Source organism: Dicentrarchus labrax, unplaced genomic scaffold (assembly GCF_905237075.1).
Source record: "Dicentrarchus labrax unplaced genomic scaffold, dlabrax2021, whole genome shotgun sequence".
Taxonomy (NCBI): domain Eukaryota; kingdom Metazoa; phylum Chordata; class Actinopteri; family Moronidae; genus Dicentrarchus; species Dicentrarchus labrax.
In genome coordinates this window covers 15,781,946-15,799,769 of record NW_026136716.1, presented here as the reverse complement: position 1 = coordinate 15,799,769, position 17,824 = coordinate 15,781,946, and positions in this window count along the sequence as shown.

Here is a 17,824-nt window from a genome sequence, read left to right as displayed (position 1 = left end):
TGACGTGTGACTCAGGAGAAAGTTCACTCAGCCACGTCTCTGTGTAGCACATGAGGCTGCATTCCCGGTACTCCCTCGCAGCCGGATTAACGCTGTTAGTTCTTCCACCTTGTTGGGGAGATATCTTACATTCCCCATGATGACAGATGGTAAACATGGTTTATACCGTCTTTTCCGCTGTCTCGCTTTACTCCAGCTCTGCATCCTCTTCTTCGTCACCGTATCTCCTCCTATGGTGTGCATGCTATATAAGCCACAGCAGCATGCCCACGAGAAACTTTGCAGTATGTATTCATATTTTCTTATATTGCCCTCATGCATCATGTGGTGGTTATACACTAATGAAAACATATCTATAAATATGATATTCCATTTCTGCCAAGTCTCATAAATGTTACACACTGGACTATTAACATTTTGCCGAACTGTTCATGTATCTCTTCTCACACCGCACCTCTTTAACAGTTTTATGATTTAAGGACTGAGTGAAAAAACAACATGTATATTTAGAAGGCAGTTAAAAGATGAAGGAGAAATAATGGATCAGAGGTAGAGAGACTGAAGAAAAGAGATGAAGATCTAGATGAGAGGATGTTACAGAGGAAGAGGGTAGAAGGAAGAGGCAATGATACGCTTTTGGAAGAAAAGTAGACTACGATGGGAGGAGAAGAGAGGAAGTACAGGATTTCCTTGTTTAATCCTGGCCTCCCATTCGTAATGTTCATGCTGGAGATTTACTTTACTCAAAACACAAAAAATCATATAAAATCAGGATAAAATCCTGTCCTTCCGAACTCTGATTAGCATAAACAATTATTTAGGTCCTTTTAACGCTTCAAATAGCTTAGTGACACTTTTGTTTCTTATATTTTTCAACGAATTATCAGAATTTGGTTTGGTCCCACATTACAGAGACAGTTTCACTTTAAATTCTGTTAACTATTCATTATTCAATAATTTGTATCATTCTGTGTATTTGTGTATGATGACATTATTCAAGCCCAACAAGTATTTGTACTATAGGCCCATTTCAAATGCAGCTATCACATCTGAGAAGTGAAATGTCTACCAGTCAGCCAAAGTTTTAAAAAATCCTCCATTGCTCAGCTCAGCAGGACTTTCAGGGCTGGGTTTCTGTCTGCTTATAATGTGCCTGTGTCAGCTTAGCATGGCTCAGGAGCTTGTCAAGACCTAGTGAAGCACCAAAAAAGGATGCAAAAAGAAAACCATGACATGCTGTTTATCCACCCTGGGACTAAGGAGAAGTAACTAAAACAAAATTACTAAACTAAAACTCTTTTTACTGTATACTGAACCTCACAAAGTCTTCATTGAGTGTGTATAAATATGTATGCTTCTAGAGGACTTGTAAGTATGACTTTGCCGAATTGATCGTCATCCTTCTCTTCATTCTAATGGTCATCAGGGGACAGCTCTGATGGTAGTAAAAAGCTCTTGCATGTAATATAATAGAAAATGACAATACTTCTCAGTTAAGTCATTACCTCAGTAAACAGTTTCCTAATGAGTTTATGGTCTCAGTCACTAATTTCATTTAAGAAATTAACCTCCCATTTAGAGTAAAATAGACAATAAAGCAGGGGAATTCTTTATGGTATGGGGTCTATCTTGTGATTGACAAGTGATTCTCAGTGAGTCCATCCAGCGTAACACACTACTCTGGTCAAACTGTCAAACTAGGCAGTGCTGATCAAATAGCAATCAATATACTGCATTGCCTATGTATCACCTAAAGTGTTTTTAGAAACACTAGTGCAGTGCCCGTAGGAAGTATGTATTGCTATAGAAAAGTGGGAGGTTAAGTAGCTTTTTCATGGATGGCCAAATGAGGTGTAGCAGCTAACTACAGACGAACATCCACAGATTCCGATTCCAGTTTGTTGTCCTTGCGTATCCGGATCTCCACAGACCGTAACAGACTCGGTTCGGACTCGTTCAGTCTCAGTAATCCACAACAGTCAGTTTAGATGCACAGAACGGGACCGAACAGCTGGCAAAATCCGCTGCAGGTATAAAGCTGCTCGCACCACTGCAGGTATAGATCAGCATGTCTCTTAAGGTGTGTTGTGGGGGTGGGCTCTGCAGTGATTGGCTCTGGTAGCACGTGGCTATGGTGGCTATGGTTGACAATGCTAGCAGAATTCATAAATAATTTATTGACGGTATCTTTGTAGTCCAAACAAAGCCGACGTTGCACACCCTTAAACCACACAGCAGCCATGTTGAAACTCTCAGGTCAGTCTGATCCTGATCTGCAGAGATATTTGAGGCACACACACACACACACAGACACACAGACAGACAGACAGAGATTTCTTGCTTTTATAGAGAGATATTTTAGTGTAGGCTACTTCCCTGTTCTACTGTCATTTAAAAGTGCAGACAAGCTTATTTCCAATAGTACCAAAAGTTATGTGAAGCAGAGTGACACTCACTATGAACAACAGCAGGACAACTGGATGAAGATTACTGAATGGGTACTGTTTTGTTCTTCTGTTCTCTTGCTCTCTCTCGATTTTGACCTGATTTGATTGCTTTTTGTAGGATTGTTGCAGCTTGAATGATTTCACAGCAGCTTGTTGCTATCGTGATGTTTTTAGGTATTTTTTTGCAATTAATGAATGAAGTGTAAAATTGCAATTGATTAAAAATTGAAGGAAGCTTGTTTCACTGAGAATAATATTGCAAGTAGTTTGGTGATGCATGGAGGGACTGCTATGATTGGTGAAACTGAAGGGAAAGTATAATGATTGGTTAAATTCGCAGAAAAGTTGATGGTGATTGGACAAGCCTGCAAGGTTGCATAGAATTCACTTGGGTTGGAGTAATTCACGTTAAGTGTTGCAATTGTAACATTGCAACTTCCTGGAGGGACTGTTAAGTGGCCGTGGCTACAGCCCCAGGTTGTGAGATGTTGTTGAGGCTGTAATCCAGACATCCTCATCCCTGCAGAGGAACTCATTCTTTCAAGTCTATTAAATTAATGGATCAGCTTGTCATTCACCAATTAAAGGCTGTGTCCTTGGTGGAACACCAGTACATATTTGGAAACTTTAGTGTGTTGGTAGAATGTTACTATTTTACATTTCACAGTGAACAAAAACAAACAAAACAAAGAGCTGAGGAGTTGTAGCAGTACCAGCTCCTTTCATGAGTTTGGCATTAATTAATTAATAAATGGTTGTTGTATACTAATAAAGATGACATAGTTCTGAAAAATAAAGAATAAATAACATTTTTAAAACTCTACAACAGTGGTTTAAGGGGGTCCCCAGAAACATGGGGAATATTTTAATTTCACTATTCTGTTCCTAGCTTTCACACTCTTCACTGTTATTCTGCCAATCTACAGTATAGAGTTATGGAAGAACTAAATCTTATCAGGCGGAGATCCCTAAGAGTACATCTTATCAAATACGGATCCGCAGCCTGATGTGTATCAATTACCGTGACACTAAAAAGGTTGAGAACCACTGCTCTACATCTTTATACCGTCCATACCATCAAGCAGTTGTCCATTTAGACATTCAAATCATTTATCCTAAATGGTTAATGACATCCCCGTCATTGATGTTGATATACATTTAAATATACTTCCATCTCATTCCAACCTGTTTATGTGAGAAAGTGTCAAATATAGAGCCAAACCAAAAAAGGAAAGTTCAGTGTGAAATCTTCTTTGCTTTTTCATGGATTGAGGTGAGGCATGTAGACACAATGTCGAGACATATTTGTGTTTTAAGTGATGTTCTAGGTGACCCTTTTACCAGAGGCTCTTTTAGCAACAGTCCTCTCTTGGAACCTGGTGTCTTCACTCATTTTTCAGGGAGATATGACGGCATTTGATAAGCACTCTGCTCTCAACAAGGTCAGAAAAAAAAAAAAAAAAAGGGGACAGTCATTGTTTCGTGACAAAATGTCACAGCACCAGTTTAGAAAAAGAGACATTATGAAGTAAAAACATTTCCCTTTATTGTCGTTGTTGTTGTTCTCAGTGAGAAACACTGAAGACTCTGCATGAACATTTGAAAAGCTTTTGGTAATTCATTCTTATCACTCCCCTGCAGTATCTTTTCCTTTAGTCGTTATTCTTCATGCTCTCTTACACCTCAACTCATTTTCTTTCTGTGTTTCTCTTGCTTGCTGGGTTTCTTTTTTTCTTGTGGAACATTGTTATGGAGCATCTTAGAGCAAATTAATTAATTACAACCTTTTAAATTACACAGCATAGGTCAGATAATAAAATTCCCATTTGAACAAAGTAGCCACAATGCTCACAAATGGTTCTTAATATTCTGCTGTTTCATTTTGGACTCAGAAACATTGTCAGGTCCTGACCTTTGACCATTTGAATACAGCTCAAGTGTGAAAGGCCCTTTCTAGAGCAAGTGTTTGGTTTGTCCATTCTGGACTACTGTAAAAACATGGCGGACTCGGTAGAAGTTCTACTTTTTCATGTTCTACTCCTAAACATCAGATTTAACTTTAAAAAACAGACTTTGTGACAGTATATTTGAAAAATCTCTTCTCACAATGACAATAAAGCTTGTAAATTAGTGCAACAACAACTTGAGAATGGCTGCTCAGTATAATATGATAACAGAATAGTTTTAACAGAGAAAAAGTGAGTAGAATGAAAAGAGAGAAAAGAGAAAGCAGAGACTGTATAAACTGGATGGTTTGAAATACTTAATTGACAAGATGTGCAGAATGAATCAAATAATTTCAAACTTAACTAGACACAATATTCATGACAAACCCTATCCATCTTATTTATCTAAATGACAAAATGTGGCTATAACAGTGCCGAACATTTACCAAACTTTGAAATTCTTTTATATAAAACCCATAATAGCTATTTCTGATCCGACACACCTATAGAACAGGCGTAATTTCAAGTACTTTTTTTTTTAACATTACAAATTTAATTATATGAATATTATTATTTTATTTTTGCCACCACTTCAGTGGTTAGGGATTAGGAAAGATGATGGGAACCTTCATCATCAGGGTTAAAAGAAGACATTTGGTAGGTCTGTCACAGTAACTACTTAACTAGTTGTTAGATGACATATTGTCCCAGAAATAATTGCAATAAACGATATTGTTGTAATTTTAAGAGAAAATAATGCCACTACTGATATAATTGTAAGCATAATAACAGCACACCCTTTCAAAAAAGCAATACACTTTTAATTCTTAAGAATATTCAGACATTGCAATTGGAATGTGAAAAAAAATATAAAAATATCCTAGATAAATAAAACTTAAATAAAACCACACAATCTAAACAATATTAAAAATGGATAGGCTCTGTTAACAAAAATTTCACATAAATAAATATTAAACATTAAGCACAGGGGTAGGCTATAGAGTCATTCATTTCTTAACAGCCAATACAGTAAAATTAGGGGAAACCCTGCTGTTAATTCTGGCATCACGTTGGCTAAAATGTTGGTGAAATAATCGGTAAGTCCATCTTGTGACGGGTAATAATTATATATCATATTGTATATACAAGGATACAGACAGTAGACAGATCAGGGCATGGTCTGACCCAAAGGGAGCATGAAGTGCTTCGAGACTGTGGGCGTACAGTAGGTCTAACAAGTATGATTGTGGTTTGGTCAACTCCTATCGCAATGGAACAAACTTCCCTCCGCTTCCAAAGAGCACTCTGCAGCTCTACATGAATTGGTTTTGCTCTATACACCACTTACTCATCAACTGAATAGCTTCCACTGCACCAAAGTTTGAAAATAATCTTTAGCCAGAATCTGACCAGATAAATCAGTATACTTTTACTTTCACTCTGTGTTTTACAAACATTTGATAAGTTTGACTTAGTCGTACTTAGATGTCAGAAATTTGTTTTTATTAATCAAAGTTAGTTTTGAAAATACAATTATCTTTTAACATCACTACAAAAACTCAGGTACTGTAGTAATATTTGTATGGAAAAATCTTTGAAATCATAGTCCATGTCATTTCTGTTTACCCTAGCACCAGAAGGAGAACATGTTTTTAGAGAATTAGAGGTAGGCACAAGTAGGCATTGTTGTGCCTTGTGGACAATGATTTTTCTCTAGGATAGTATGAGAAGTCAGGTAGGATTAGTTTGTTTCCCATTCCCCATACCCAAAGCATCAGTATTGGGAATGAGACTCAATCAAACCTCTTCCTCCAGAATGACTGACCCCATTTTTAAAGAAAAACTAAGTAAACTAAAGCAATTACCTTGGTTAGTAGCTGATAAAACCAATGACCAAAGCAACAAAATAAAATACAAGATGTAATAAAGTGCAGTTCTGGATAAACATGCTTGTTTACCACTGCAGATAGCATAACTCAAATACCTGGCAACTAAACAAGCCCCTCTCCCTCATCCATTCTGGGGTAAAAACATTGTGCCCAGACAGCAGCCCCATAGGGACGGTCAGTGTCCGTGGTCTGAAGATGCCTTAGCCCCACATGGCAGTGCATTGGCAGACTTATCAAAATGTCTCCTCCAACCCCATGTCAGTCTTTTTGAAACAACCACAGCGAGGAAAATAAAGTAAATTAGGTAATGTGTGTACACACAATTTGTCCTGCCTGTAATATGAACAATGATTTACAGTCTTAATCAACTGATGAAGAATCATGAATACTTTAGCCAAGGTTAATAAGATCTCCACTGTCTCTGATGATCACATAATTTGTTGGAGAACCACTAGATCAACATACTTATTCTCAGACTGACAAGTTTTACCTGATGATAGCTAAAGGGGTGATTTGGGGAAGGAAGGTTTTATCTTCCAATCAGAAGATTTAACACAGAATGTATTTTCTCTGATAAAACAGAATATAGCGAACAAATTATGTGCCATGATCACACTTTCTGTTTTAGAATTCAGAATTAACCCTGTACAACTACCAAACTGAAACACTCTCCTGAAGAAACTGTCATTAAGCTAAAAAAACTTGACATTTTGTTTAATTTAGTAGTTGTCCAAATATTTTTTAAATGATCTATATGTAAAAGTCAATGTAATGTATAATACAAGGGTAGTAACTAGTCACTAGTTTAAAATACATCACCGTATGTTCAAATGCCAATTTGAAGTGCATTGCTGTAAATACACAACACCATAATTCTGAATATTTGAGCTTAATATATCACATACTGAATCATTCCAAAGAGAGAAGACATGGTCCTTGTGTTCTTTCAGAGTATATAAAATATATTTACCTCCCAATGTACAGAGCATGTACTTTATAGTGATCTAAAGACATTGTGAACTGTAGTCTTATTTTTTTTGTCCAAGTATGCTATTAAAGGTTCAGCTCACTGGCAACAAAACATTTTCACCATATTGAAGAACAACTGATTCATTCAGTTATTTTATGTACATCCCTGCATTAAGATAATGTATGTTTTATATTGGGTGCTGGAAATCTGTAATATAAATGCCAAACTGAAGGAAACACCCACATAAAATGTCTTAGTAATGTTTCCTTTATGTTGGTAACCATCTTTATATGTATTGTGTATGCTTTTAATTTAATCCGCTACGCCAGAACTGGCTTCCCAAAGGCACAAGAGACGCTAACAAAATTACTCTTTAAAGGGTAAATCAACAGTAAATGTAGCAGGTGTTCTTGCTTTGGAATTGGGTGCACGCTAAAGTACAAGACTGAACATTTCCATTTAGCTCACAAAATGGACTTTGTACACAAATAGGCCTTTTCCATCACAGGAACTTAAGGTGTAGCCTTTCTCACAGGTTCTGCTTTTGTTTCCACTGTTCCTGAGTCTTAATTTGGGCACTGCTCAAGGGGTGGTATCATATCCAAGTTCCAGGTTCTCTCAGGGGATATAAATTTAACTGTTTGGTTGGTTTGCAACACGGCAGTTATTTAATAATGGACATATGTTAAGATAAGCACTGTTTGTTCCAAAGTGTGTTCCAATATACAGGCGATATTCTGATTCTGAATATTCAAGGTGTGTTTGGCTAACTTGTTATGCATTTTCCATGTAAACTGTAGATTGTGTGCAGAGTGTTGGAGATTATGGTAGTTTAAGGACATTTCCTACTACCGTTTGGTTAGCGTTAATAATTAATTAATCATGTAACGTTTCCATTGAGCTATTTTTGTCCACTAAGTAGCAGGGCGGTGCAACCAAATGCTACGTAGCTATATATTTTTTGGCTTAAAATTGTTTCTCTCCAAAATGATTGCGCCACATTCAGTAGTAGATTCTCTACTAGATTCAGAGATTCAGAAAAGAATCAAGCAGCGGGCTGTTTGTAGGATGGTATAGAGCAGAGAGGTTGCTTAGTAACAACAGATGCAACCTCTCAAGCTGGCATTTTCCACGTCTTTCAGAAGCAACATCTAAACAATCCCTTAGTCAAACTCTTACCGAAGCCAGTCAGGGAGGACAAAAAAATAATTTCCATTGAGAAAAGCTTTTAGTCCATTCTTTGCTCTTCTATCAATAAAGACATACTCCTCAGTTCTGATAAAACTGATGCTAGCAGCATCTATGTTAACTTCTGTGGGAGCTGCCATTGTTGTTTAATTAACAGTGTCTTCCATCTCGCTGCATCACACCTAGTGTCCATCCCCATAGCTGCCAGGACTTCCTCAAAGGACGCTGATTGGTCTACCACTGTTGTTTGCCACAAACGAGGAACGAAGACTGATTGACTGATGTGATTTCACAAGTCCAGCTGCCTTGCAGGGTTAATAATATAGTGGAAAACATAGCAGAACCAGCTTAAAGTCCAGCTTAAAAGCAACTGAAAATATCCAGCTTATGCATTCAAAAGCACAGCACAGTTGTACACACTCGCCTCTGACAAGTCTTTTGCAGTCAATTGAACAGAAGCATAGATCTAAAAACAGCATCTTGTTGTTGCCTGCCATAACACCCCTCATTGGTTACACTTTATTCATTCATTTACAAATGCAACAATGTGTTAATGTCACTTACAGACAGTTGGGTTTGTGCAGTTTACCTGTAACCCACCCACAGTGAATCAAAGTGTACCACCAACGTGGAATACACTTATATATCACTCAGTGTTTCCTCTATGTCGATTTTGGAGCAGCGGCCTGCCGCTGTTAAATTTCTGCCGCCCCGGTATCAGAAATGGGGCAGACGCACAATGTAGTCACGGTTGCCTTTTAAATGATCCTGCCGACATAATGCACCCCCGTTGGCTGCCGCTCACACTGCAATTTAACAACAAGTAGAACTATTCAGAGGTTATTGGGGCTGTCCAGTTTAACTCCACATACTGTTGTGTTGATGTAGCTTATTGTCAAAACGTTCGCTTTCTTCCAAGTCGACTATTAAACTAACAGCTCCTGATATCAGTGTCACTTCTGTTTCATACGTAAAACGTTTGCCAGTGTGATGGGATGGGGGGTTGTGGGGGGGGTTGGATGGGCCTGCCCCCACTGCTAAAAAAAATCCTAGAGGAAACACTGTCACTGCAGCAAGGTGAGAAATTAAACCACTGGAAATCAGCAAAAATTAGAATTTCAACTGCTGTTAAGTTGCTCTGTAAGAAAAGTACTTAATCTGCTAAGCAACTCAGGATACATGCAGTGGAGTAAATAGTGAAGTAGTGAGAGAGTAGATTTTACTACTTGCTGAAGTAGTAAATTATTTATTTATAAAATTCTATGAAGTAGTGTAAGTACTAACAGTAGAAAGTCTTAAGAATAAAAGTAAACCAGTGTAATAGTGCATCAAACATGCACACATTAGAGACAACAGTATAACATTAAAGTATTTAGTTAATTCCCATTGGCCATATAGCAGTAAAACAGCTGTTTGCTGCCCTTAATGAATCATGGTTGATTTACTCTTTAAAACACTGAGTGCCATTACAGTCAAGTCTTTTCTTTACTCTGGTTTCCAGTGATGGCTTTTGGAAAAAGCCAAAAGCCCATTAGTTGCAACTCTGGTGATTTTTGTCTGTATAATGCTTCATGGCTGTTTGTACTTTCTCTTATACTTTTTCATGTAAAACAATGTTTGAATATACACATAATTTTTAAAACAACATAGAGTGTCGCTTGGCACAATTCACAGCTAGTATTACTTTATAAATGTATTAAAGATATATCAGAAGCAACTTGTGTTGATACAAAATTGTAATGCTAATAAACACCTGCTGTTGAATCGTTGTATAATGTATGTCAATGATACATTGAAAATGGCACAGCATTGCATCAAATATACACATTACTATTCAGGACTCATTCATTCATTGACTATATATTTTTTTTCAAGCAGAAGCCCCCCATTTTTTTTGCTGGAGGTCGAAACCAGATGTGGTAGTAAGTCACACGTGCAAGTCCCAAGTCACTGCAAGGAGAATTAAGCAAGTCAAGTCAAACAACCACAACAACAACAACAAATAAATACATAAAATCCAAAAACCATAAACTCAACCTGCTCGTCATTAGGCCTGTAGCGATGCGTCGACACCATCGACGCGTCAACGTCAAAAATACGTCGCGTCAAATTTTTGCGTCGACGCTTCGTCACAGCGCTACACACACACGTGGGAGACCAAAACATTGCAGAATGGAGGACGAAACAGCAATCTCCTCACAGAATTCCCAATAAAAGCCCCAATAAAAGAAAAAGTCCTAAAAAAACAGCCCGTCCTAAATCATCGAAGGTTTGGGAATACTTGAAACAATGGCGTTTCATATCATATCGCTTTTTCATATCGTAACAACACTGGCAGCAAAGTGATTGTAACAGAGTGGAAACATAATACATATTAATGGTTAATTAAAGAGGCGCTGTAATGAACACGCAGGTGTTTTAGCTAAAGTACCTGTACACTTATATGGCCTCAATTCAGTCCCCAACTGTCTTATATATGAACAATATGGCTTCTCAATAAAATTCATCATTAAAAGCCAAGTGTAACATCGCTTAAACTTAACGTTAGCTTTCTAACATCTGACCTGCCAGTAAGTTAGCTAATAAGACAAATTCACAGATGAAGTTGAAGTTAAATGCTGTGGTGGTCATGTCACTGACTTTTCAAATCTGGGAGTCCCCCACCTCTGGTGGAAACACAAAATTTCATCATCGTTAGTCACAGGGTTACTCATTTTATCCCACTGGAATAAATTATAAAATGTCTCTAGGGTCTCTTTTTTCACACATTGTCCACATTGTAACAGTCCAGAATATGTGTGTATCAAAAATTATGAAGATCTGAAATTCCTAACCTGTTGTTAGAGGGATTTTCCTGGAAAAATATAGCAACCCCTAGTGATTAATGACTAAAAGGTTTCAATGGATTTGTACTTAGCTTAGTGCTTTAAGTATTATTAATTATAATTTATTATACCTAATATGGTATAATTCTCGAAAGTACATCGTCTCCCTGACTGAAAAATACAGAACCTCTGAATATGCAAAAGTTTAACTACTGGACACTTCACTGATAATGTCTATTCTCAGTGTATGTGTACTGGAGGCTGATTGGCTGCAAACTGGTTGTGATGTGACAAATTCTGCCGTTACTTCCAGGTGTTAAACTGAAATATTAAATCTGAGCACAGATTATCTTTCCCTACTTCAGCAGATGTGAAAACACACATTATTCAAGCATCAAAGTCAAAGAACAAGATTAAAAATACATTTGTGAGTACATTAAACACTGTGGACAGGCAAAAACAATCAGAGAGGATGAGGACAAAAAAATAAGATAAATAAATGGAGTAATACAATATCTCCATTTGTGTAATGTAATAATTATTGTTTTGCCTTTTTATCTATTAAAAGCAAGCATCAGTGTTGGAAACCAGAGAAAGACCCTCCCATTCGCACTAGCACTGTAATGCCAACGTCACACTGTCACCATGGCAACCGGATAGAAACTACACACATCTTATATTCCAGTGTCGATTCCAATGAAACACAGAGATCAGAACATCAGAGCTGACCTAGATTGGGAGAAGCGGGTGGTTAAGAGCCAGAATCACAAAAATGAATCAAATGAACAAAAAGCTTAAAGTTAATTACAAAGTTTATGCAGTACAATATTCAGAAATTATTATTTCAGAGAGTATTTAAGCATTCACTGAAGGATTTAAATTACATGGATTATCTATTGGGGTCTATCTAATCTTTACTACAGGTGGCATGTTTTACCACTTCATGGCCTATAACCTGTCTTACACTGAGGAACAGATTGAGAAAAAACAAAAACACCTATGAATCACACATATCTGTAAAACACAAGTATAGAAGTAACTGGTATTTAGCAGTCACTCACACAGAGTGATGTGAAGAGGCGGTGTGTTGCCATGGTGAAGGTGTGATCATCATCATCATAGTCAGCTGAAAAAGTCATTATGAGGATGAATAATCATCACCGGGAATGTGAAATGGTAAGTCTGAGGTTGTATGCATGACACATTACACACACACACACACACACACACACACACAATTAACTCTTATCTTGTACCAAGTCTGTAAATCAGAAACCCAGAGCCTATGTGTAATTTTCCTAAATTAAAAATATACCAGGTTTTCAGTGTGTTACACACACATTTGTGCTTGTTTACTACTGTAAACATCAGATTGAAATATTACATATTATTACATATGGATCTCCATGATCCAAAGAGGCCTCAGGCCACCGCAAAATTGCCCCGGTGCTCCCAACTGGCTGAATGAGATCGTGTTGAAAATGTGACAAATATGTCCCACTTTGGTGTAATACTGCAGTGTACTAGAGTAACTAACCAGATGAGTCTGTGATGATATCATATTGCATCATATTCTCATCCCATGTCATCAAAGCTAGATGCTACTTTGTCATGCCCCTTGGCTGCTCATACAGAAGCACAAGGTTTAAGCATCCATATGAGACTTCTTTTTAACATGTAGTTAATGTTGTCAAATGGTAGCAGTTTGGTTAGGTTTAGGCAACAAAACAGCTTGGTCAGGAAAAGATCATGTTCCAGTTAAAATAAAATAAGTCACATATGTAGCATTATGTAAGTCAACGTCTTTTGGTTTCATGTAGGATATGAATCGCAGTTTCCACCCATCCCACTTCCTCCTTATGCAGACTCTGTTACTCTATACACTCACTTGATGCGATTGGGTTATATTCAGTGATGGGAATAACGGCATTATAAATATAATAATAAATATAATAAATATAAGAATGCGGCGCGTTGCTATAATTGAAGCTGTTTTTTTCATCAGACCAACTAGATCTCTGAGCCGAGAGGCAAAGACTTTTTTTTTACTGTTCTTCCTTGGTTAGTGGGCAGTGCAGAAGATAAATGCTGACGATTGGCTGAGGTTGAGTAAAATTTCATGGTAAGCCAATCAGAGGTAGAGTTGGGCGGGTATTCGAAAGCATGCATAGTCGGACACACAACGAAAAACACAAGCGAGTCAGTCAACGAGAGACAGGTATGGCGAGTTGTGTTGGATCTTATTACATTTGCACTAAAAAGAGTGTATATATTTTTTGAATACATTTTTGGTACATTGCTTAAAGGGACACTTCACCCATTTGCATTAAGCTTTGTATCATTAGAACCCCAGTCATATTTTTGAATGGTCGTGCATCATTCCCTGACTTTCCCTGAGAGGGGAGAAATAAGGATTTTAGTGGTGCACTTCCTGCTTCCAATGATGTAAAAATCGTCATTTTGCGTCATTGGAAGCAGGAAGTCTCATATCTCTGTAGAGGGGGTGAGACTACAAACACTACTTCCTCATTATTTTTTCACTCACGCTACAGACCTATTACAGATCAGTGGGTGGGACTTCACCTGCAGAAACTAAAAAATATAACCGCCATCTTGTTTGGAAGCTAAGCGGAGGCGCTGACAAGCCAGACGTTACGACTATGTTAATCAATGTAATATGGAAGAAATTTCGAAAGTATGATGGTCGAATCAGATGTTCGTGGCTACCTTTATGAGCCGCAATATAGTGAGCAGCGGCTGAGGCTTCTGCAGCCGAGGCAGAGGACCTGACTGTCGCGGACGAGGAGCCCGGACTGGCTCGAGCTGGGGCGGACTGCTGGTGCCTGTGCTCTCGCTGTGCGCCTACGGACACACGGACGTCTGACTGTAAAGTGAGTGTTTCTATTTTCTGTCTTATAACAACGTGGCATGTATGTACACAATTTGTTCAAGTATTATCACAAAGTTATTCCCGGTTAATACGTAACGTCAGCCAACTGAACTAACGTTAGCTTCTTTACTGCACAAACAGCTTGCAGTTGCATTGCTAACTACTGTGGCACGCTAAACACAAAGACCATGAATTGCTAACTGTGTGCTCAATGTCTTGTAGACAATATCGCCTAACAGCCTTTCTGGAATGGGTCCTGCAAGGCGAGAGATTGGGTCGAGGCCATCGTGTCGTTTCACCCGCTTATGTGGTGCAGGCTATCCGACAGAAATATCCAGCTCCAGATGGCCAGTACTGCGGGCACCAAAGAGTTGAAGACGCTCAGGAGGAACTATAACTATAATGTTAACATATTAATTTTTGTTGTTGTTGATATATTTCTGTAAATAAATGGTTTACATTCACGTTGTTGTAGTCCTTGATAGCGTTAGTGGGAGCGGCTTGCGGGGCTGTGCATTGTGGGAGTTGTTGTCTTTTATACAAATGCGCCCTAAAGTCTTTTCTCGGTCAAGGCACCAAATTCAAAATATATGTTACATTTCGACTACATATATAACCCACTTTCAATAAATATTAATGTTTCCACGGGTGAAATGCTCCTTTAAAGAGCATAATTTAATTTAGATTTATTTGTTGGCTGGCTGCAGCCTCTTGAAGTAAGATTGTTAATGGCCAGAGAAAGAGATTTATTTTTATGGAGATGTATTTAATTATTTCTTATGTATTACCTGTTTATATTTTGGATTCCTTAGTTTTTCTCACTTTGTCCCACAGCAACATTAAAATAGTTAAATAGATTTGTGTACATTATTTCTGTTAATAATGTATTGTATTAAGTGTCCATTTCATTATAATATTCAGATTTATCATAAATAATTGAACATGCACATGTATTTTAAGTTCCGTTAAAGTGGGGTGGAGGTGGGGTCACATTTGAGCATTTAAAAATTTACTTGAAAGTAACGCAATAGTTACTTTCTAAAGTAACTAGTTACCTTAATAATTTGTAACTGAGTAACTAATTTAGTTACTTTTTGGAAGAAGTAACTAGTAACTGTAACTAATTACTTTTTAAAAGTAACTTGCCCAACACTGGTTATATTGGAGTTAGATGAAAGCCTGTTGTGTCTCAAACAGATACCTCTATCTCCTGCTGCTGGTGGCAGAGCCTGCAGAAACACTGCCATTTGATATGCACTGGAGCACTGTCTTTCAACGGGCATTCACAGTTTGCTTAAAAAATAAAGTGCCTTTTCTACTTTTAGTTTCTTCCATTTGCTCCAATCAAAATCAAATCCTTGGTGTAAAATCTACAACAAAAGCTTTTTAAACCATTGTCATGGGCTGCTCATTAGTAAATTAGATATTTGTTCTTTGGGTTTCTATCCTGTAAAAAGTATCAACCCTGCCAGGCTTTCTTTGTGTCCTTCTTTAAGCATGACTCTGTCTCATTACTATAGTCTGCTCACGTTCCTTAATTTTGGTTTTGATCTTCCTTTGTACTGTTCTCCTATCGTCTTTACTTCATACAGCCTTGAACAGGCATTTTTCTCTTTTGTCAGTGCTTTAAGTTTTGTTGTTACCCATGGTTTAGTGTTTGGCAGGGCCGGCCCAAGCTTCCATGGGGCCCTAAACAAAATTTGATTTTGGGGCCCTCTATTACTGCCATGTGTCTTTTTGGGAATGTGAATGTGTCCTATATAGGCAGTGGCCCTCTTAATACCTGTTCAGTCCAGCTGTTTTGTTGTTAACTTACCAGGTACAGCTGAGGTTGCACAGTAGGGACAGTGGGCACAGTGGATGGAGCAGAGGATAGAGATGGACCTAAGATGAAAAACAACAAAAACAAAAGCTTGCCATGTTATAGTCATATTACACTTGAAAACGATGCAGCTTATTTTCTAAATAAAAAAGTACAGCTATAGCTTGTAATAAGAAAACAAACTGCCAGTGGAACAACTGAAAATTGCTTGAGAAGTTTTGAAATAATATGGATTTGTCTAAAATCATGTCCCTTGTTATATGATTGTATCTTTTATCTTATATTGAAAAAATATCATCTCATCTCAGTATGTTCTGCAGTGCACTGAGCAATTAAAGGCTGTTTTGTTGTTAACTTACCAGGTACAGCTGAAGTGGCAGAGAGGACAGTGGTCACAGTGGATGGAGCAGAGGATAGAGATGGACCTGAGATGAAAAACATGTCCCTTGTCATATGATTATATCTTATATTAGTATATCTTAATGAGATAATTTGACTAGAAATTAAATATATATGGTGACAGTTTTTGATCACCTGATTCATCAGGCTTGGCTGCTCCTGAGGAGATGGATTGCCCCTGGGCTGAGTCAGTGCCTCCTCCAAAACAGTGCTCCTGGGGAAGTTTCATATAACGTATGAGCATAATAGGGAGTTGATGTAAAAGGAATATGTTTATTTACTTACATAAATTACTGTGCTCTGCAGCAAACAACTGCAAACAACATACCTCAAACTATAAGTTAACTAAATTAATTAATTAATGGAAAACCATATTGCTAGCAAACGTCACGGCGTTTGTAATTAACGTTAGTTATTAAACATTTGCTGTCAAACGTTGTTATCAAAAACGTTGTTTTGATGCCAAAAAGCAACCCAGAATAATATAATGTTATATACACTGAGAATCAACTTATTCAAAGTATTACACAAACATTAAAATGTTAGCTTGAATAGTAAGCTATCTAACCGACCCATAAGAGAGAAGTAAGTAAGACGTTTTGAACTAATGTTAACTGTTAGCTAGCAAATTTGCTATTACAAGCTAACGTATTTGGAACTAAATAAAATAAATATCAACAATAATTAGGGACTCTCCTAATTTCAGGGAACTTTTCAAAATTGAAAAAGTTCAGTGCATAATCAGCCAAAGTCTGCATATTCATGCGGTGGCCGCATTTTTTTCAAATACGCCGCACTTTCACCGCATAAATTGCCAATTTCCGCGCAAAATATGCGGGGCTTGCATGATTTCATAATCCATGCATTTTCGTTGCAAAAAAGTCACATATATCTTAGCAGAAAGTTGAAAAATGTTGCGTTTACTTCACACAAGAGCAGCCATTTTCCCCTGTTGCCATGGGAACGTTATGAAGTGACGTAATTACGCAACATGAACATGATCGAAAAGATGCAAACCCCGCGATTAAGCCATGATAAAGCCCTTTTATTTATTAATTTTTACAGAAGTTGTAGCATATTCCTTTTGTAAAGCTACAGAACTTGTTTGACTCATAAAAAAAAACGCAGTTTTTGCAAGTTCCCGCAATTTTTGCAAGTTCCCGCAATTTTGGCAAGTTCCCGCAATTTCATTGCATAAAATTATCCCGCATATTCCATCGCATTTTTTAAGAAAACAAGCCGCATAATAAAGGATTTTTGCCTACAATTACATGAACAATATTATAAAAGTCACACTTACTTCCATTATTTATGACACCAAAGCCTCAGTCAGAAGGAGACAGGAGACCGAACAGGAAGCATCACGGTGACGGTGGGGTTAAACGTTTAGTGGGCGGGGTTAAACGTTTAACACCGCCCACATTGAGGTCTGCGGGCCTGCAGTCAGG